We start from the raw sequence: 22,066 nt of genomic DNA on the forward strand, positions 1-22,066 counted from the left end.
ATGTATCTATTTCTCGTTCATCAATCATATGACCAAAACACAAGATATACCAAGACACAGTGTAGCACCACTTTATGCAAAGTTGAAATAGTGCATCAGAAACATTAATTAAGTCTCACTTTAGATGCCAATTTAAAATTGCTTAAAAATTATCAAGAACGGTATAATTATTAAAAATTTCACAATTTCAGAGCTGGTAAGCAAGTAAATATTTTTTGTGCTTTTGTCACCACGACTGCTCAACAGAAATAACCTAGCTGTCTATCTTTCAAACACTAGGAATACCCCAATTATATGGTTTGGAATGGAATAATTTTGGTGACCACTTTGCTGCTTAACATCCACCATTATTTAAAATTGTTTTTAATAGCCAAAAATTGCCATCAAGCACTAATGTTGCTGCTTGAAAACACTCCCATATCAATAATTTTGTAGGAAAAGTTAAATGTGATAAATTGCTCTGAAGAGGGCCAAACTCTACAACAGCCAATATTGTTTGTTGAGAATAGGGCATACTGCAAAATATTAGAAAAGACGCCGAGACACTTAAATGTAGCAGATATATCTTTAACCTTTAAAAATCCTTGAGTATCTGGGCAAGAATAATGGAAAAAATAATACTGGTGACTCAGCAGCAAGATCAATATCACCATAATAGATTTATAGGCTCTGTTAAAGTGTTCCAGCCCTAACAGTGCCCCCCATCATATATTTTACATTAATTCCTATTGGGATATTATACTGATCTTTAAGAATATATCATGTGTATAAATGCAACTATCCTGCTCTTAGAATTAATGCAGACACCTGAGTGTGCATCAATGTACAACACTATTTCGTAACATATTCAAGGTAATCAAAGAAGAAGAGGAAAAGATTAATTTTAATTTTATTTTTAATTAAAATAGCTTTTCCTACTTGAATTGCCAACCTTCCTTACAGTTAAGTGAAACCCTGTGACTAAGTTCTGGCCAATGGGATGTAAATAAAAGTATCATGTGGTGGTTTACAGGACCCTTTTAATAAAAGGTTGTTGGTGTCTTTCAAACAAATGTTGCTGGAAAAACTAGATATCCATGTGCAAAAGAGTGAAATTGGACACTTACCTAACATCATGTACAAAAATTAATCCAGTATGTATCAAAGACCTAAACATAAGAGCTAATACTATAAAACTCTTAGAAGATAACATAGGGAAAAAGCTTCATGACGTTGGATTTGGCAATGATTTCTTGAATATGACAACAAAAGCATGAGCCACAAAAGAAACGAATAGATAAACTGGATTACATCAAAATCAAAACCTTCTGTGCATCAAAAGTCACCATCAGCAGAGTGAAAAGGCAGCCATTGCAAATCATATATCTGATAATGAGTTAATACCCAGAATATATAAAGAACTCTTACAATTCAACAACAGCAACACAAAAATCCAATTAAAAAATAGATAAAGGAGTTAAATAGACATTTTTCCAGAGAAGGTAAACAAATGGCCAATAAGTGCTGGCGAAGATATCCAATATCACTAATCATTAGGGAAATGCAAATCAAAACCACAATGAGATATCACCTCATGTGCATTAGGATGGCTATTATCAAAAAATCAGGAAATAATAAATTTTGGTGAGGATGTGGAGAAATTGGAACCCTTGTGCATTGCTGGTGGGAATGTAAAATGGTATAGCCACTATGCAAAACAGAACGGCTATTCCTCGAAAAGTTAAAAATGGAACTACCATATGATCTATCAATTCCACTTGTGGGTTAATATCCAAAAGAATTGAAAGCAAGGACCCAAACGGATATTTGGATACCCATGTTTCACAGCGGCCTTATTGACAATAGCCAAAAGGCGGAAGCACCTCTCCGTTGACGGGTACACAGATAAACAAAATGTAGCAGCCTTGAAAAGGCAGGAAGGGTGCCGGTGTGGCTCAGGCTGCTAAGTGTCTGACTCTTGATTTCAGCTCAGGTCATGATCTGAGGGTCGTAAGATCGAGCCCTGCACTGGGCTCCATGCTCAGTGAGGAGTCTGCTGGAGATTCTCTCTCTCTCTGCCCCTCCCCCCTGCTGTCTGTCTCTGTCTCTCAAAGAAATAAATAAATCTTTAGAAAAGGAAGGAAATTCTGACATGTGCTACAACATGGATGACCCTTGAAAACATGATGCTAAGTGAAATAAGACAGTCACAAGAAGACAAATACTGTCTGATTCTACTCATATGAGATACCTCGAGTAGTCAAATGATAGAGACAGAAGGTAGAATGGTGGTTACAGAAAGTAGAATGGTGGTTGCCAGGGGCTGAGGAGAGGAGAGAATGGCGAGTTATTGTTTAACGGGTACAGAGTTTCCGTTTGGGAAGATGGAAAAGTAATTCTGGAGATGGATGTTAGTGATGATTGCACAACAAGATGAATGCACTTAATGCCACCAACCTAACCATACATTTAAAAATGTTTTAAATGGTCAATTTTATGTGTATGTATTTTATCACACACATAAAAAAATGTAGTTGGTTGCGCCTTTTGCCCTCTCTTCTTTGTTTATTCCTCTGTCTTGCTGGCTGGAATGCAGATGTGATGGCTAGAGCTCAAACAGTCTACTTGGACCTCATAAGTTGGGTTTTGCACAACTTTGAGGGTACCATTCACACAGAATATCTCGACTTTTACCTAAAAGAGAAATATTCTGTCTTGTTCAACCACTGTGCTTTTTGGATTTTTGTTACTTGCAAACAAACCAAATTCTAATTGACACAATATATTCTATCTATCTATCTATCTATCTATCTATCTATCTATCTATCTATCTATCATCTATCAATGATATTTGGACTATAATATCATAAGTAATAACCATCAGAGTCCAGAGGCATACAGACTATTATAACAAAGTGAGAAAATTCCCATGTATGCTAAATTCTGAATATCGGACAATCTGAGAAGAGAAAAAAGCAATATAAAAATCCTGTTCTTCAATTTATGTAGGTAATTACCTTGCATATAGTGACAAACATTGTAAAACTATAAAATGGTTCATTAGAGGCCTGGAATACTATGCAATTATTAAAAGAACAAGGTAGATGTATAGATAAGCTAATGTCAGAACCACTTGTATTGTAAAGCCCCATTTGTGTGGAAAAAAACCCAACCCTGACATGCATTTACATATGTGAGAAAGAGACACAATAGTAGCTAACATTTATAAAACACACACTACGTGCTAACCTTTGTCCTAAGAGTTACACCTGGATTATCTCCATAAATTATCTCCATAAATTCATGCCTATGAGGTGTGAAACTTCATTATGCCTGTTTTACAGCTGAGGAAATTGAGGCACAGACAGGTAACATAGCTTGTCCAGGGTCACACAAATGTTAAATTTTGGAGCCAGAGCATTAAGCAGATCTTCCTTTGAGGGGTGGTGGTAGTGGGGAATTGGAGTGAGGCTAATGGTTACACTCCAATTCCATTTTATTTCTTTTTTTTTTTTTTTAAAGATTTTATTCATTTATTTGACAGAGAGAGAGACAGCCAGCGAGAGAGGGAACACAAGCAGGGGGAGTGGGAGAGGAAGAAGCAGGCTCATAGCAGAGGAGCCCGACGTGGGGCTCGATCCCAGAACGCCGGGATCACGCCCTGAGCTGAAGGCAGGCGCTTAACCGCTGTGCCACCCAGGTGCCCCTCCATTTTATTTCTTTATTATGAGTATACCCACAACATTTTTACCAAGTATTTGGTAGAGAAATGCTGAAGAAATGTAAGGTAATGAAACCATGGTTATACCCTAGAGAATTAAGTAGGATTGAATTCAAAAGACATACTTAAGATTTCTACAGAGGAAAAAAAAGTAATCAAGAGAAACCTTTAAAATGTAGTACGTATATGTCAAAACTCAGGATGACAGCTCTTAATACTTATTTATCCCAAGCAGATAGTACTGTATAATGCAACATTTGTCAAACAATACTTGGACACTGAACACTGCCTGACAACCATAAAAAATAAATACAATATTTAATAACTTGCCTAGAAGACACAAAAGAATGAAAAGGAAAAATTGGATCAATGATATGGAGTTAAAATATCAGGTTAAATAATGATATAAACAAGGCAGCACAATCTGCTATTGTAAGGGCTGTATTTATCCAACTCTAGGGGACGGTACCCCACTTTGCACTGCCCTGGCCTTTTGTGCTCTGACCAACAAATTCCACTCAGTGTCTGAATCTTTGCCCTGAAGGCTCCTTCCCTCCACTCCTCCCACCATCCTAGAAGATAGAAAGCTCAGCCCTGGCATCCAGCAGGCCAAGGTGCCAAGGAATCAACACTCCCACACCCACCTTAAAAGTTCTCATCCAGTGTGACTTGTCTCAGGAGTTGGTGTATAAATACTGCAGCTTCCTCATCTCTCAGGTGGGGTCATTCTGAGGCACGTATTTTAAACTATTTACCAGAGTTTCCCCATAGAATTAAGCTACAGCCAGTCACTAGCTCACTTTATAATGCACCCTTTACTAGCTACCTTCCTTTCCTGCTAACACTTCCCTCCTTTCCTGCCCTATTGTTTTCCCTATTTTCCAAATAGACTCTCACTCTCAAATCCTCGTCTCGGGGTCTGCTTCTGTGGGAACCCAAATTATGATGGGGAAGGGAGGAGAGCTTCATTCTTGTAGTCTATACAAGTAACACCCCCTGGAGTTGTACACTGCTCAACCTGGGGAACCATCCATGGCAGCTCTGTAAATATATTAACATCTTCATTTCTATAGCAAACAGCAAATGTCTTTCTTTTTTAACTTTTTATTTAAATTCGTTAGTTAACATGCAGTGTAATATTAGCTTCAGGTGTACAATTCAGTGATTCAACACTTACATACAACACCTGGTGCTCATCATAAGTGCCCTCCTTAATCCCCATCATCTGTTTAACCCATCCTCCCACCCACCTCCCCCCTGGTAACCAGCAGTTTGTTCTCTATAATTAAGAGTCTGTTTCTTGGTTTACCTCTCTCTCTCTTTTCTTCCCCCATGCTCATTTGCTTTGTTTCTTAAATTCACAATAAGTGAAATCATATGGTATTTATCTTTGCCTGGTTTATTTCACTTCCTCAGTCAATGGACATTTGGGCTGTTCCCGTAATTTGGCTATTGTACTTAATGCCGTATTTAATGCTGCTGTAAACATCAGGGTGTATGTATCCCTTTGAATTAGTATTTTTGTATTCTTTGGGTAGATACCTAGTAGCGCAATTGCTGGATTGTAGGATGGTTCTATTTTCAACTTTTTGAGGAACCTCCATACTATTACAGTTTCCAGAGTGCCAGCACCAGTCTGCATTCTCACTAACAGTGCAGGAGAGTTCCCCTTTCCCCACATCCTTGCCAACATCTGTTGTTCCTTGTGTTATTGATTTTAGCCATTGACAGGTGTGAGGTGACAGCTTATTGTAGTTTTGATTTGTATTTCCATGATGATGAGTGATGTTGAGTATCTTTTCATTTGTCTGCTGGTCATCTGTATGTCTTCTTTGGAAAAATGTCTATTCATGTCTTCTGTCCATTTTTTAATTGGATTGTTCATTTGAGGGGGGAATGCCATTCCTTAGTCATGAATATGATAAATGCAAATTGGAAATCACTGTCTTACATTAAAAGGGCTTTACAAGAAAAAGGAATTAAAACAACTAAGGAAAAAGAATCCACTGGAAACCTAGGACAAAATTTGTGGGGTTGGTAGGTCCCCTTCAACAGAGTAAATCTTATACCACCCGTTTTTAGCATTGTTATCAAGTGCAGTATTTATTGCACATCTGTTTATAACTATGCACCTGACTCTAATTTGAATACTCAGCATGCTCAAATTCTTGAGTTCACCTGTGGAATTAGGTCAAAATAAAATAATCAAAAAACACTTACATTTAAATCCTATATAAATCTTACCTTTGCCTAAAACCATTTTGGTGCATCAGGATGAAAGTAAGTGCTGGGTCTTTACAATGGCCTGCCCTATATATGTCCCTGTAACAAAAAGCAGAAATATCTAAGATCCATATGTCTTATAGAATCATAAAGAGGACTCTAATGGTTTTTCTTTAAGATTTTATTTATTTATTTGACAGAGAGAGAGAGAGACAGCCAGCGAGAGAGGGAACACAAGCAGGGGGAGTGGGAGAGGAAGAAGCAGGCTCCCGCGGAGGAGCCTGAGGTGGGGCTCGATCCCAGAACTCTGGGATCACGCCCTGAACTGAAGGCAGATGCTTAACGACTGAGCCACCCAGGCTCTAATGTTTTAAGTTTAATGTTTTGAAAGAATTTTTCCAAATATAGTTAATAAATTCAATCAATAAGCAAATAAAAAGAAACACACCAGATAGCAGCAGCATGTGCCAGAGACCTGCTGATCTGTGTATTTAACGAATACTAAGAACCTGTTCCACGTGCAGCATTGTGCCAAGGTGCTGTGTAGAGTATAGAGAATAATACCATATGTTCCCTGTCTCAAAGTTACTTAGAATTAGTGCTATTTTTGTCAGGAATAATATCACTGTAGACCTCTTTCTCAGAAATTATGCAAGCCAGATTAGCATGCCAAATTCTTACTTTGAAATCAATTGCTAATAGACACTCTTCATATGCCTATACAATTTAACGCACAAACCAAAGCAAATACTGTATTTGTGTGTATTTTTAGGTCTCCATAGATAAAGAAAAGGAATTGTATTTTCATCAGATACCTCTGGTATGTCACTGTGCAATTCCCTTTCAAGTCTCATAGATCTAATATGATGACCTGTTTCATACTTGACATCATCAGGATGATGGTAAGAAGGAGCAGATTTAGTGTTGTTAGTTATTTGTGTTATTAGTGTGATATTGGGCCACTAAGTGGCCATTTTTAGTAAATTTTCCCCCAACTTTTCCTGGGTCTGAGGAGAAAGGAGGGAATTTCCTCCATTGTAGCATGTTTGGGGGCAGTGTAGTAGTGTCTGTTTTCCTGCAAAATATCAAGTCACAGCTACTTTGAAGGCACACTTCATATGCCAAATCAGTGGTCAAGAAAGAACAGAGATGTAACTAAAAGATCGTAATAAAAATGTAGAGTTTCTTATAATACATTCCAGGTTTGTGTGTGTATGCACCAAAACTTAATATTTTTTAAAATATTTTATTTCTTTGAGAAAGAGAGAGCGGGGCGGGAGGGGCAGACGGAGAGGGAGAGAGAGAATCCTAAGCAGACTCCTTGCTGAGAGTGGAGCCTGATTCAGAGCTCAATCTTACAACCCTGAGATCATGACCTGAGCTGAAATCAAGAATCAGGCACTTCACTGAGCCACCCAGGCACCCCCTGAAACTTAATATTTTTAAACCTTCTTTAATACATATTTGATTAATTTTTATTAAAATAGTGTGTATCAGAACTTGACTTTTTTTGAGGGGTTTATTTTGTTGTGTTTTATACAAAATACTACTTTTAAACTATTCAGGGAGGCAAAACATATAATACACACTCTAAAAAGAACATTAACATTTATTGAGCATTTACTTAGCTTCATTTATAAAGCTCTATGCATTAAAATTCCACTTATACTAAAACAATAACACTGTATTGGGGGTTTATAATATATATAGACCTAAATAGTACATGTATAAGTTTAATATGCATACAAGAAAAACATACTCAACAATAATATAAATGTCTGGAGGGGAGAAATCTAAGTATACTATTGTGATTTATCATTCCCAAGTGGAATAATAGGAAATTGATATTATGCTGAAAATCCTAATCTTGAAAAAACTGTACTTGGCAATGACCATTTAAAGTCATGAAGAAGGACATTTATGGTAATCCTGAAATATATCTGAAATTTATCCTATTAAAATGAAAAATAAGGATTAAAATGACATTGTACAAGACTTCAACTTCAAATACTGCTCTACATTTTATTAACAGCTACACACACTAAAATATGAGGCAGTACTGAGGAATTAATCTTTCACATTAAACACACACACACACACACACACACACACACACACACACACACACAAAAGGCTTTAGGAAAGAAAAGTTGCTTGTGCCTCAAAGTTCTCACCAGCCAATGAAAAGTATGACATTGACTTTGTTAACACAGAAGCAGAGAAAGACAGCTCCTTGCTATCGTCATGCCTCAACTTAAAATGAAAGGACCTGAGGTAGTCAACAGTATTGGGTCTGGGTCCAGACTGCCAGGATGCAAAACCCAGTTTCACCTTATGGAAGTGATAATAGGTGGAATACTTAGCCATCTCTAAGTCCTATCTCTTCATCTATAAAATGGGGATAATCACAGTATCTACTTCGCAGGATTGTTTTAAGTATTAAATGAGAAGCTTAAAGTATTTAATATAGTTCTGGGCACACAGTAAATATGCAATAAAAAAATTAGCTTTGGTTCCTGTATTTGTTGTACAGATGACCAGATTTGATGGAGAAGTAAAAAAGTCTCTTTGATGTATAAATAGAGTTTGGTATAGAAATACCAATATCCTTGTTAGGGTCAATGGTGACAGAGCTTTTAGTTACAGTTTTCAATCTATATTATTTTTTAAAGATTTATTTATTTATTTTGAGAGATAGCAAGAGAGCGAGTAGGGAGGGGCAGAGAGAGAGAGTCCCACAAGGACTCCACACTGAGCACAGAGCCCAACTCGGGGCTCGATCTCATGACCCTGAGATTAGGACCTGAGAGAAAGCAAGAGTCGGACACTCAACCAACTGTACCATCCAGGTGCCCCTCAACCTTTATTATTTTATGTTCTGCTTATCCCTTCAACCAAAAACTTGAACAGGAAGGGAGAAAAAGTAAGGCAAAGCAAAGTTAGTAGTCAAATCAGTACTATGCATTCTTCATCCCGTCCTTGCACCTATACTATGTAAGGAAAGGCTTACACTTTTTAGGCAACCCACTTGTCATTGAATCTGTCATTGAACTGTTACAATTGCCCCATTTAATAAATATTGGTTGAGAACTTACTATGGGCAAAGCAAAATTCTAGGTGCTGAGGAAACTCCGGGCAAAAATCAGGGGGAATTTGCCCTTACTGGAATAGGAATGTATACTATAAAATTAAAATACTTAAAACTACATTAGATATACACAAGAGAAGTAGGTGCTTAGGATCTAGTCTGTGGCCAATGTAATTCAAATTCTAAAAAGCACAAAATTAGCACACTTGTCTTATCAGTACAATAATATGCATCAGTCCATTAATGTATCACTTTATTATTTGGTCCTAAAATAGAATTTTAAAAAATTAGCTAGCAAACAAATAAAAATTTGCCATTTATAGCCAGTTAAACTGGGAGAAAAGGCATCCCTCTATCCTTAGGATGTGTGTTATAAAGATGAGATAAACCTAAGAAATATATCCAATACTAAACGTGATGTTAGGGCCGCCTGGGTTGCATAGCGGTTAAGCGTCTGCCTTCGGCTCAGGGCGTGATCCCGGTGTTATGGGATCGAGCCCCACATCAGGCTCCTCTGCTATGAGCCTGCTTCTTTCTCTCCCACTCCCCCTGCTTGTGTTCCCTCTCTCGCTGGCTGTCTCTATCTCTGTCAAATAAATAAATAAAATCTTTAAAAAAAATAAAATAAAAGTGATGTTAAAGATACCACAGGAGTGTTGGTAACAGTTAGGTTATTGGGAGTTCAAAGGAAAGTTTGTATGATTGAATAGTATTCTGGTACTTTATATTAGTAAACCATAAACTTTGAGGTAGAAGAAGTGGAGCCAGACCCTCATGTGAATCAAATGAAGACTATAGATACTATCTCTGGAAAAAATGTCCATAAAACATGCACCAAAATATTCACATACAATTATTTTTATTACATTGAATATTGATTTTCCTTATATAACAAACATTAAAAAAATCTTTAGTAAGATTTATGTCCCTGTTTTTTCACACACAGATTAACAGCTTTATTCTGGAAAAAAATTAAAGAGTAAACTGGAGAAAACAAAGTTAGCTTTAATTCTGCTCAAAAGCAAATTTCATTGAGAAGGTTGTCTTCGTTGCAAAGTTGACGCCGAGGGGTAGTCTTTACCCATAGCAACATTCATGTCATGTGTAACATCTGTAACAATTTTTAAGATTATCAGAGGAAGCAACCTTCAAAAGAACTTTACATTTGTTTCTTGGTTTTTGTGGATTACTGCCGTCAGAAAAATTGATAAAGCTTACCTCTACCCACCCACCCCCACTTTATTTGCAGAAACACTTCCTCTATAACCAGTTTACATAGCTGTTTCTCTTAAATCTCTTCTCTCATAATCATTAGCAACATTTAAAAATCCACCTCAGTAATTTACCAAAGAAGACTTGAATGGGCTTTTCCCTGTCATACTGTTCTTCGAATGGACTTTGTTTTCTTTTCAAAAATAGTAACAAAAGTAAAATGTTTAAAATTCAATCACACTCTCCATGATTATTCTTGGGGAGTCAACCAATTTCTGTGTAGTTGAGAAGAATGTCATATATTGACATTTCATGACAAAATTATTTTAAGGGACTCCTTAGCTTTCCCAGCAATAGGTAAGTCTTCTTCCAGGACTGTTGACTGAGGCTTTGGTGACAACGTATCAAAAATGAGAGTTACTGATGCTTGGAGCTTCTTTCTTCACTAAATACCACATATATTCTAGAGGGGAGCATCTTAGCTTCTGTGCCTGAATGGGTTACAGGTGTTCCAATACAATGATCCCCTCTATCCTTGGAGCAAGTGGATGGTGACAGTCTCTTCTGTAAGCAACTCCCTATGTTTGTTCCGTTTTACCATAGAAAAATTACCATTTTTAGCATGTGCCATGGACATAATGAAAATGGTTAGAAGCACAGTTAAAGTTTTGCTTGACAAAAGGTTTTCACCATTTCAAATATATTGATTGCTTTTAAAGTTTTCAAAAGGGGTTCTTAAAATAGACATTTTTTTTTTTAATGACACGGTATGCGCGTAATAGATGGAAACCAGGAGCTGGCTGCCCTCTGACCTGACAATAGTTTCAGTGGCATGCTAAAGGAAAGTGCAGTAGCTGAAAAATGCCTCCAGGACCTGCCTCAAAAGAGTACAAAAACATTAGCAATTTGGGAGTGGATGACATCATCCAACAGAGATATTAGATTTTCTTCCTCTGCCTCATATCACAAACTAACTTTCTTACTTCCAGGGTGCGTGACTTCTGAAGTTTCTGCAACACTGCGGTTTCTTTTGATTCGAACTTCGTCGATCCTTCAGAGAAAGCCTGTTTTGTTCAGGGTACAACCCAAATTTGATAAAGTGTAAGTCTTTTCTCGGTTCTTCTAGTTTCTCTCTTAAAAAACCAGGCATAATCTTCATTTAGTTCTGATGTGTGGAGGCCAGAACAAGAGCACTTTCAAACACTACTAACACATTAATTCTTGATGCTTAACTAATTAGGAAATTGTGGAAGTTATTTTATTGATTGAAGAGAGGAAAGCAGAGGCATAAAAAGTTAATGATGACTTGTCCAGTTAATGGCAAATATTTATCAAGCACTCTGTTCTTAGTATTGTGTTTGTTACTATACTTCTATCTCCTGCTTTAGAGACTAGCCTGCCTCCCTATGTTTCAAATTAAGAATATGTTTATGAAATGAGGTGAAATGCTATTTTCTACTTATTGAGTGCCAATATTTTTAAAAAATTGTTGCAGCTTTGAGAAGTAATTGACAATTGTATATAAGATATACAACTTGATGCTTTCATATACATTGTGAAGTAATCACAATCGAGCTAGTTAACATATTAATCAAGCATAGCTTCACATAGTTCCCATTTTCTTTTTTCCCCCCCCAGTTTTATTGAGAAATAACTGACATACGTCACTGTATTAAGAGGTATAGCATGATGGTTTGATTTACATATATTGTGAAATAATTATCATAGGTTGAATTAACATCCAATACAATAAAAAGAAAGAAAAAAGGAAAATATTTTTTCTGTGATGAGAGCTTTTAGGATTTAGTCTCTTAACTTTCCTATATATCATACAGTAGTGATATCTATAGTCATTATGTTGTGTATTACATCCCTAGTAATTATTTATCTCATAACTGAATGTTTGTACATTTTGACCATCCTCCTCCAATTCTCCTCCCACTCCCACCTCTGGCAGTCATAAGTTTCTATTTTTCTATGAGTTTGGGGTTTTAAAATTTTTTTTTTTACATTCCACATATAAATATGTGAGAACATACAGTATTTGTCTTTCTCTGTCTGACTTACTTCACTTAAAGCAATGCCTCCAAGGTCCATACATGTTGTCACAAGAGGCAGGATTTCCTCATTTTTTACGGCTGAATGAGATTCCATTATATCTCTCTCACACACAATTTCTTTATCCATTCATCCATTAGTGGACACTTAGGTTGTTTCCGTGTCTTGGATATTGTAAATAAGGCTGCTATGAACATGGCGGTACAGATATCTTCTCAAGTTACTGTTTTCATTTTCTTTGGGTGTATTCCCAGAAGTAGAATTGCTAGATCATATGGTTTTATTTTTAATTTTTGAAGGATATTGTTTTCCTTAATGGCTGTACCAGTTTACATTCCTACCAACAGTGCACAAGTGTTCCCTTTTTGCCACATTCATGCCAACATTTGTTATCTCTCGTCTTTCCATGGCCATTCTAATGAGGTGATATCTCACTGTGGTTTTAATTTGCATTTCCCCAATCACTAGTGATTTTGAACATCTTTTCAATGTACCTGTCAGCCTTTCATATATCTTTTTGGACAAATGTCTGTCTATTCAGGTCCTTTGCCCTTTTTTAAATTGGATTATTCAGGGTTTTTTTTTGCTCTTAAATTGTATGTGTTCTTTATACATTTTGGTATCAGATACATGGTTCACAAATATTTTTTCCTATTCAACAGGTTGTTTTTTCACTTTGTTGATGGTTTCATTTGCTATACAGAAGCTTTTTAGTTTGATGTAGTCCCAACTTGTTTACTTCCGCCTTTGTTACTTGCGCTTCAGGTGTCATATCCAAAAAATCGTTACCAAGATCATGTCAAGGAGCTTTGTTCCTATGTTTTTTCCCAGGAATTCAATGTTTCAGGGCTCACATCTAAATCTTTAATCCATTCCAAGTTAATTTTTGTGAATGGTCTAAGATGGGGGTCCAGTTTCATTCTTTTACATGTGAATATCCAATTGTCCCAGCACTATTTATTGAAGAGACTTTTTCTCCATTGAGTACTCTTGGCTACTTTGTCATATATTAGTTACCATATATGCTTGGATTTATTTCTGGGCTCTCAATTCTGTTCCATTGCTCTATGTGTCTGTTTCTATGTCATTATTTTATTGTTTTGATGACTATAGCTTTATTGTATAGCTTGAAATCAGGAAATGTGATAACTCCTGCTTTGTTCTTCTTTCTCGGATTTTTTTTTTTCTATTTGGGGTCTTTTGTGGTTCCATACAAATTCTAGGAGTGTTTCCTCTACTTTTATGAAAAATGTCATTGGAATCTTTTTTTTCCCCCGACAAGACAGAGAGAGAACACAAACAGGGGGAGCAGCAGGCAGAGGGAGAAGCAGGCTCCCTGTTGAGCAGACAACTCCCCTTCCCAAAGTGGGCTTGATCCCAGGACCCTGGAATCATGACCCAAGCTGAAGGCAGATGCTTAACCAACTAAGGTACCCAGGTGCCCTGCCATTGGAATCTTAATAGGGATTTCATTACATCTGTAGATGGCTTTCACTAGTACTGATGTTGTAGCAATGTTAATTCTTCCGATCCAAGACCACAGCATGCTTTTTCATTTATTTGTGTCTTCTTCAATATTTTTCATCAGTGTCTTAGAGTTTTCAGTGAAGAGATTTTTTTGGCCTCTTCAGTTAAATTTATTCTTAAGTATTTTATTATTTTTGATGCTATTGCAAATGGGAACAATTTCTTTTTCAGAAGTTTCATCACTAGTGTATAAAAGAAACACTGCTGATTTTTGTATATTAATTCTTTACCCTGCAACTTTACTGAATTTATTCATTAGATCTAACAGGTTTTTTTTTTTTAATTCTTTAGGATCTTCCCTATATAAAATCATGTTGTCTGCAAATAAAGAAAATTTTACTTCTTCCTTTCCAATTCTGATAATTTTATATCTTTTTCTTGCCTGACTGCTCTAGCTAGGACTTCCAGGACTATGCTGAATAGGAATGGTGAGAGGGCACACTGGTCTTTATCCCTGATCTTAGAGGAGAAACTTTTATCCTTTCACCATCGAGTATGATGTTAACTATAGGCTTGTCATATTTGGCCTTTATTATGTTGAGATGTCTTCCTTCTATGTCTAATTTGTTAGTTTTTATTGTGAATGGGTGTTGAATTTTATCAGATGCTTTTTCTGCATCTATTGAGATGAGCATATGATTCTATCAATGTGATATATCCCTGTATCCCAGGGATAAATCCCACTTGGTGAGGCTGAATGATCCTTTTAATATGCTGCTGAATTCAGTTTGCTAGTATATTATTGGGAATTCTTGCATCTATATTCATCAGGGATAGTGGTCTGTAGTTTTCTTTTCAAATAGTGTTCTTTTTTGGTTTTGGTATCAGGACAATGCTGGTTTCAAAAAAGGAGTTTGGAAGTATTCACTCCTCTTCAGTTTTGGGGAAGAGTTAGAGGAAGATTGGTGTTAGTTCTTCTTTAAATATAAATTTAAATAAACTAGTAAAATTCATTAATGAAGTCTTCTCGTCCTGGGCTTTATTTCATTGGGAGATTTTTTATTACTGGCTTAATCTTCTTACTAGTAATTGGTATATTTGGGTTTTCTATTTCTTCCTGAGTCAGTCTTGGTAAGTTGTAGGTTTCTAAGAATTTTTTAATCTCTTCTAGATTGTCCATTTTGTTGGCATATTGTTGTTCATAGCAGCCTCTTATGATCCTTTGAATTTCTGTGGTGTCCATTGTAATGTCTCCTTTTCCATTTGTAATTTTGTTCATTTGGGTCCTTTCTATTTTTTCCTTGGCTGGCCTAGCTAAGGGATTCTCAGTTTTGTTATCTTTTCGAAAAACTTAGTTTGCTTAATCTTTTCTATTATTTTTCATTTCTTTATTTCATTTGTGCTCTTAGATATTTCTCTTCTGCTGCTAACTTTAGGCTCAGTTTGTTCTTCTTTTTCTAGTTCCTTAAGGCATAAAATTATGTTGTTTATCTGGGATATTTCTTGCTTCTTAATGTAGGCATTTACTGCTATGAACTTCCATCTTAAAACTGCTTTTGTTGGGGGTGCCTGGATGGCACAGCGGTTAAGCGTCTGCCTTCGGCTCAGGGCGTGATCCCGGTGTTATGGGATCAAGCCCCACATCAGGCTCCTCCACTATGAGCCTGCTTCTTCCTCTCCCACTCCCCTTGCTTGTGTTCCCTCTCTCGCCGGCTGTCTCTATCTCTGTCAAATAAATAAATAAAATCTTAAAAAAAAAAAAAACTGCTTTTGTTGCATCCAATAAGTTCTGGCATGTGTCTCCATTTTCAATTGTCTCAAGAAACTTTATTTCCCTTTAATTTAATTTCTTCTTTGATCCATGGGTTGTTCAATAAAGTATAGTTTCATGCCATTGTGGTCAGAGAAGATACTTGATATGATTTCAATCTTCTTGAATTATCTAAGATTATTTTATGGCCTAATGTATGTTCTATCCTAGAAAACGTTCTGTGCTTAAGAAAAATGTGTATTCTGCTGTTGTTGGATAGAATGCTCTGTATATTTTATTAGGTCCGTTTGGTCAATAGTTGTGTTCAAATCCACTGTTTCCTTATTGATTCTCTGCCTGGATGATCTATCCATTGTTGAGAGTGAGGTATTAAAGTCCCAAACGATTATTGTATTACTGTTTATTTCTTCTTTTAGCCTTGTTAACTTTTGCTTTATATATTTAGGTGCTCTGATGTTGGGTATGTAAATATTTACAATTGTTACACTTTAAGATTTTATTTATTTATTTATTTATTTATTTATTTATTTATTTAAAGAGAGCTGGGAGAGAGGGGGAGGGGGAGGGCAAAGGAGGGGGAAAGAATCTCAAGCAGACTCTGTGCTAGGCATGGAGCCCAACTTGGGGCTTGATCTCATGACCCTGAGATCATGACCTGAGCTGAAAACAAGAGTTGGATGCTTAACCTACCGAGCCACCCAGGTCCCTCTACAATTATTACACTTCTTAATTGACCCCTTTCTCATTATATAATGACCTTCTTTGTCTATTTTTTTTTTTTACCATTTCTAGTTTAAAGTCTATTTTACATCTGATATAAATATAGCTAACTCTGCTTTTTTGTGGTTTTTGCTACCATTTGCTTGAAAGGTCTTTCTCCATTCTTTCACTCTCAGTGTATGTGTGTCTTTAAGGCTAAAGTGAATCTCTTGTAGGCAGCACGTTGTTGGTTCTTGTTTTTTATCCATTCTGCCATTCTATGTCTTTTGATTGGAGAATGTAATCCATTTATGTTTAAAATAATTATTGAGGGGCACCTGGGTGGCTCAGTTGGTTAAGCGTCTGCTTTCAGCTTAAGTCACGATCCTGGAGTCCTGGGATCAAGCCCTATGTCGGGCTCCCTGCTTAGCAGGGAGTCTGCTTCTCCCTCTGACCCTCCCCCCTCTCATGCCCTCTCTCTCTCTCAAATAAATAAATAAAATCTTTAAATAAAATAATTATTCATAGGTAAGGACCTACTATTGGCATTCTCTTGTTTTCTGGTTGTTTCATAGATCCAGTGTTCCGTGTTTCTTATCTTGCTATCTTTTTTGTGTTTTGATGCCTTTTGGTATCAGTATGTTTTGACCCCTTTATTGTGTTCTTTAGTGTAATTACTAAAGATTTTCCCTTGTGGTTACCGTGAGGCTTACACAAAATATTCTAAACTCATAACACCCTATTTTAAACTGATAACAACTTAACTGTAATAGAATTCATACTTTACACTTTTACTTCCTTTCCCTCTCACATTTTAGATTGTTGCTGTTACAACTTACATGGTTTTTATATTGTGTAATTAATAATCAATTATTGAATATGGTTACCTTTGCTACTTTAGTTTTTTCTTTAAATTTTAAACTAAAGTTGCGTTGTCCATCATATTGCAGAATCTCACAATAACTGTATATTTACCATTACTACTGAGATTTACACTACCTTTTCGTGTCTTTATGGTATTAATTAGTGTTCTTTTACTTTCACTCAAAGAAGTCCTTTTACTGTTTCTTGTAAGGCAGATCTGGTGGTATGAACTCCTTCAGCTTTTGTTTGGTAAAGTCTTTATCCATCCTTCATTTCTGAAGCACAGCTTTGCCAGGTACAGAAGTCTTGGTTTACAGTTATTTTCTTTTGATATTTTGAGTATGTCATTCGTGTCTCTCTTGGCCTGAAAATGTTCTGTTGAGAAATCTGCTTCTAGTCTTATATGAGAGTTCCCTTGTATGTAACTTCTCTCTTTTCTCTTCCTGTTCCTAAAATTCTTTCTTTGGCTTTTGACTTTTGACAATTTAATTATATTGTGTCTTGGTGTAATCCTATTTACCCTATTTAGGTTCAACCTACTTAGGGCCCCTTAGGCCTCAGGGATCTGGTTGTCCTTTTCTCCTCCCAGGTTTGGGAAGCTCTCAGGTATTATTTCTGTCCCTTTCTCTTCTCCTTTTGGAATTACCACAATGTGAATATTGTTTCTTTTCCTTGTGTCCTATAAATCCTGCAGGCTTTCAGTCTTTCTTCATTTTTCTTCATTCTTTTTTTTTTTTCTTTTCTCCTCTGACTAGGTAATTTCTAATGTCCTATCTTCCAGGGTGCTGATCCCTTCTTCTGCATGGTTGAGTCTACGTTTGAAACTCTGTTGAATTTTTCAGTTCAGTTATTGTATTTTTCAAGTCTAGGATTTTTTTTTTTTTTGATGGCTGCCATTTCCTTATCAAACTTCTCATTTGTTCCTGCATTTTTTTCTAATTTCAGTTAGTTGTCTGTGCTTTCTTATAATTCACTGAACTTCCTTAAGAGGATTATTCTGGATTCTTTATCTGACAGTTCATAGATCTCCATTTCTTTAGGGTCAATTGCTGGTGTTTTATTAGTTTCTTTGGGTGGTGTCATATTTATCTGATTTTTTGTGATCTTTGATTCCTTATGTTGGTATCTGTGCATATGACTAATCAGGCTCCTTTTCCAGACTTTACAGGTCTGCTTGGCAGAGATAATTCTTTACCTGTCAGTCCAGTCTGGGTTTCTGGATGCGTCTGTTGGTAATATTTTTCAGCAGGTGGTGTCTATTATTATGGTCTACTTTGGGACAAGGCAACTGGTTTGACCTCTAAGGATGGGGATGGGTTGGGAGTGGTGAGTCAGACTAGAAATCAGTTGAGTAGGACTGCTGGCTTTGTTCCCTACCCAAGTGAGGCTGTAGTACTATATTCAGTCGTAAATAGAGTTGGGGATTAGCTTCCCTACCCTGGCAGGACAGCAGGCCAGGGCCCAGGGCCTATACAACTCATTGTTTGGGGGCCCAAATCAGGCTTCAGTGTGCACTTAATTCCTGGTCAGTTGAGGCCATCTGTTTTGCTCTGCAGATGGAGAAACCACAGGCTGTGCTCTCTGTTCAAGAGCCATCGTACCTAGGACTGTTGAATGGGCTACACAGCTTCCCACGTGCTTTGGTTAAGTTTCCTGGTTGGACAGGCTGAAGGCTGTATTCAGTAATGAGGCTATGAATTAGATTTCCTGCCTGGGTACAGTGGGGAGAGGCTGCTCTAAAGCTGGTAAAGCTCTTTGTTGTTTTCACTCAAGCTGACCCACATGCCAAGTTCCCTGGCCAAACAGAGCCACTGGCTTTGCTCTTCAAACTATCAGCTCTGTCTTCCCTTTTCTCAGCTTCAGTACTGCTGGGCCACATAGACTTCAGATGTTTTTGCCAGATGGGGCTAGAAGACACTCTCCACAGCAGGTGAGGCTATGACTCAGCCCCCTTGCCTGGGTAGGAGTTGGAGAAGATGCTCTAGGCTATCCTCAGTTTCCCAAATAGGCATTCTGGTTGGGAGGGGATGGAGCTATCCTCAGCGTTGTCTGTGAATTAATCCCCCTGCCTGTGCATAATATGGGAACACTCCATGCTCTGTATTGGCTTTGCTCTGGAGACAATCAGCCCTACCTGCTTACCTCTCAGCTGGAGCACCACTGGACTGCACAACTTCCAGGAGCTGTCACCAGCCCTCTTGTCAGATGGAGCCACTTTCCACAGTATGTACGGCTCTGACTCAGCACCTTGCTTAGGCACACACAAACTGGGCTCTAGGGCCAGCAAAACTCTTTGCTTGAGGATCCAATTCAGGCACATCTGCACACTTCTAAGTTCCTGGGGGAGAGTCCATCCCCAACTTGGTTCTGTGGGTAAGCAAAGTTGCTGGTTGGGATTACTACTGGGCACTGCCAGTATGAACTCAGTCTGCCAAGATCCATGTACTGGTTGTTGCAAGCCCATTCCCCTTGTCACATACATATTCCCAGGGGCTGAGCCCTGCACATTCTTCGCAATCCCTATGGTCTGAGATCAGATTAGAGGCTCCCATAAAATGACCCACTTTGCTGGGGAGGCTGGTTGGCTGCCTGGGTTCTCTTTTCCCACTGGGGGAATCAGAGGTTCAGGGCAGACCTCTCTGCATGGTCCTGTGCTGGTCTAGGGGAGGGGCAACGCAGTCAACATGTAGTGCTGCTCTTACTTTTCTAATGTAGTCTGTCTTGGTCTCTCAGGTACAGGGGGGTGCTTCAGCCTCACCCCCATCTTCCAGGATTCTCTTAGGGCTGTCTTGTTCTTGCATAATTGTTAGTTATTATTGTGTGGGGGAGCAAGGTCAAGAACGATGTTGTCATTCTTGGTGCCATCTTGGTGGTGTCACTACATTTTCTCTTTTTAAAAAAACATTTGTGGAGGGATGCCTGGGCAGCTAGTCAGTGAAGCAGCTGCCTTCGGCTTAGTCATGATCCCAGAGTCCTGGGATCAAGTCCTGCTTCGGGTTCCTTGCTCAGCAGGGAGCCTGCTTCTCCCTCTCCCTCTGCCTGCTGCTCCCCCTGCTTGTGTTCTCTCTCTCTCTGACAAATAAAATCTTTTAAAAAAATTTTTTAAAAATATTTGTGGTGAGAACACTTAAGATCTACCCATGTAGTAAATTTCAAGTATGCAATACAATATATGGTCACATTGTTGTACATTCTATCTCCAAAACTTAATTATCTTGCATAACTAAAATTTTGAACTCTGTGACCAACATCTCCTCCTTTCCCCCTCCCCTGATACCCAAAGTACTGAACATTCTACTTCTATGAGTTTGACTATTTTGGGTTCCATATATAAGTGAGATGATAAAGTATTTGTATTTCTGTATTTGGCTTATTTCAGTTAGTATAAGGTCCTCCAGGTTCATCTACGTTGTTGCAAGTGGCAGGATTTCCTTTTTTTTTTTAAGTTGAATAATATTCCATAGTGGAATATTTTTTCCAGTTTTAATGAGATGTAACTGACATACAGCACTGTACGAATCTGAGGTATACAGCATAATGACAACCCACATATAGCATGAAATGATCACCAAAATGAGTTTAGCTAACATTCATCATCTCATACAGTTACCTCTCAAAAGTTTTTTCCTTGTGATGAGAACATTTAGAATCTACTCTCTTAGGAATTTCAAATGTATCATACAGAAATGTTAACTATAGTCATCATGCTGTAGATTTTAATTCCAGAATTTATTCATTTTATAACTGGAAGTTTATACCTTTTGACCAATTTCATCCAAATTCCCCTTCACAGGTGTTCATTATAAAAACAATATATAGTATCACGGAACTTATTTATTTTTTTAGGGAAGAAGAAATTTAATTAATATAAGAGCAGAAATCAGTATAATAGTGATTTAAAAAGAATGAGGTTTATCAACAGTGTCCATAATCTTAAAGCTTTCAAATGATTAGGTAAAAACACAAAACACTGGCAAGATTGATCAAGAAAGAAAATAAGTAAAATAACACCAGAATAAATATTATTTGCAGGAAAAATATTTTATAACTTTAATTATAATTCCCAGAAAAATAATTATAACATATTTATTCAAAGGACCAATAATCATTCATTAACAAATTTGTCAGCAAAATTTACCAACAAAATGTAGAAAATTTCACAGTGAATCGTGATAAATCTTTAAAATACAGAAAGGATTAAGTATAGGACTAATATATGTTTTATTGAAAAATTGGATAATACTTTATTTTTTTATTTCTATTTTTTTTGGATAAGAATACTTCAGAAAAAATATAATTTATAAATATGGATGTAGACATTTTAAATATAAACTGAGAGTATAAAATGGTTGAAAACCACTGCATCTTTCACCTCAAGCTGTTCACAATTTAATATCACAGATCTTAAATTCAAAAGTCTCAAAGAAGTTGATTTTGCTGTCACCTTCTCCAGGGTCTCAAATAATAGCTGCAGCAAGGGTCAGGGTCTGGAATTTGATAGACTATCCATTTCATTTTTTGAACATTGCTTCCCTATGCTCATCTTTTATATCTTCTATTGTCAACATCCTGCTTGTTAAATGCCTGAGTCTCTTACTGTTGCTACCAGATCAAAGAAGATTAAGAATCTTCATTGATAATGCTAGTAAAAGTTTGCCTATTGTAACAGACGCACTATGTAAGCACACTGTCACCATAAAATATCTCCAGGCATCACATCCAAGTGGAAGGGTAATTTATATAAAAGGTACAAAGTTATCTTTGTGCCTTTTCCCCCTCCTACTGAGATATGCACATAACTTCAATAATAAAAACAAAGGCACATTTTTGGATTGTTCCTCACATTTTGCAATCCTTTGAGAAATGGTATTCAGTAGAAAAATCCAGAGAGTGCCCAACTTAAGTTCCAAAAGAATAGGGAAGTTTCTGCTACCACAAAAAATTACCTATTAAGAAAAGATGAGTAAGTAGCTAAGTGTTTTGC

At 37.0% G+C, this 22,066-nt stretch overlaps 1 pseudogene across 1 annotated transcript in view; it reads right to left on the reverse strand.

Annotated features, from left to right (window-relative positions):
* Positions 1-11,855: 11,855 nt before the first annotated feature.
* The window catches only part of LOC148107808 (uncharacterized), a 36,822-nt pseudogene continuing 26,611 nt past the window's right edge, over positions 11,856-22,066 (reverse strand). The window contains exon 3 of the transcript XR_015721672.1: positions 11,856-19,449. The product of XR_015721672.1 is annotated as an uncharacterized LOC148107808 (transcript). The remainder of the gene's footprint in view (positions 19,450-22,066) is intronic.

Source organism: Ursus americanus, chromosome 25 (genome assembly GCF_024610735.1).
Source record: "Ursus americanus isolate L20-20 chromosome 25, mUrsAme1.1.p, whole genome shotgun sequence".
Lineage (NCBI taxonomy): Eukaryota > Metazoa > Chordata > Mammalia > Carnivora > Ursidae > Ursus > Ursus americanus.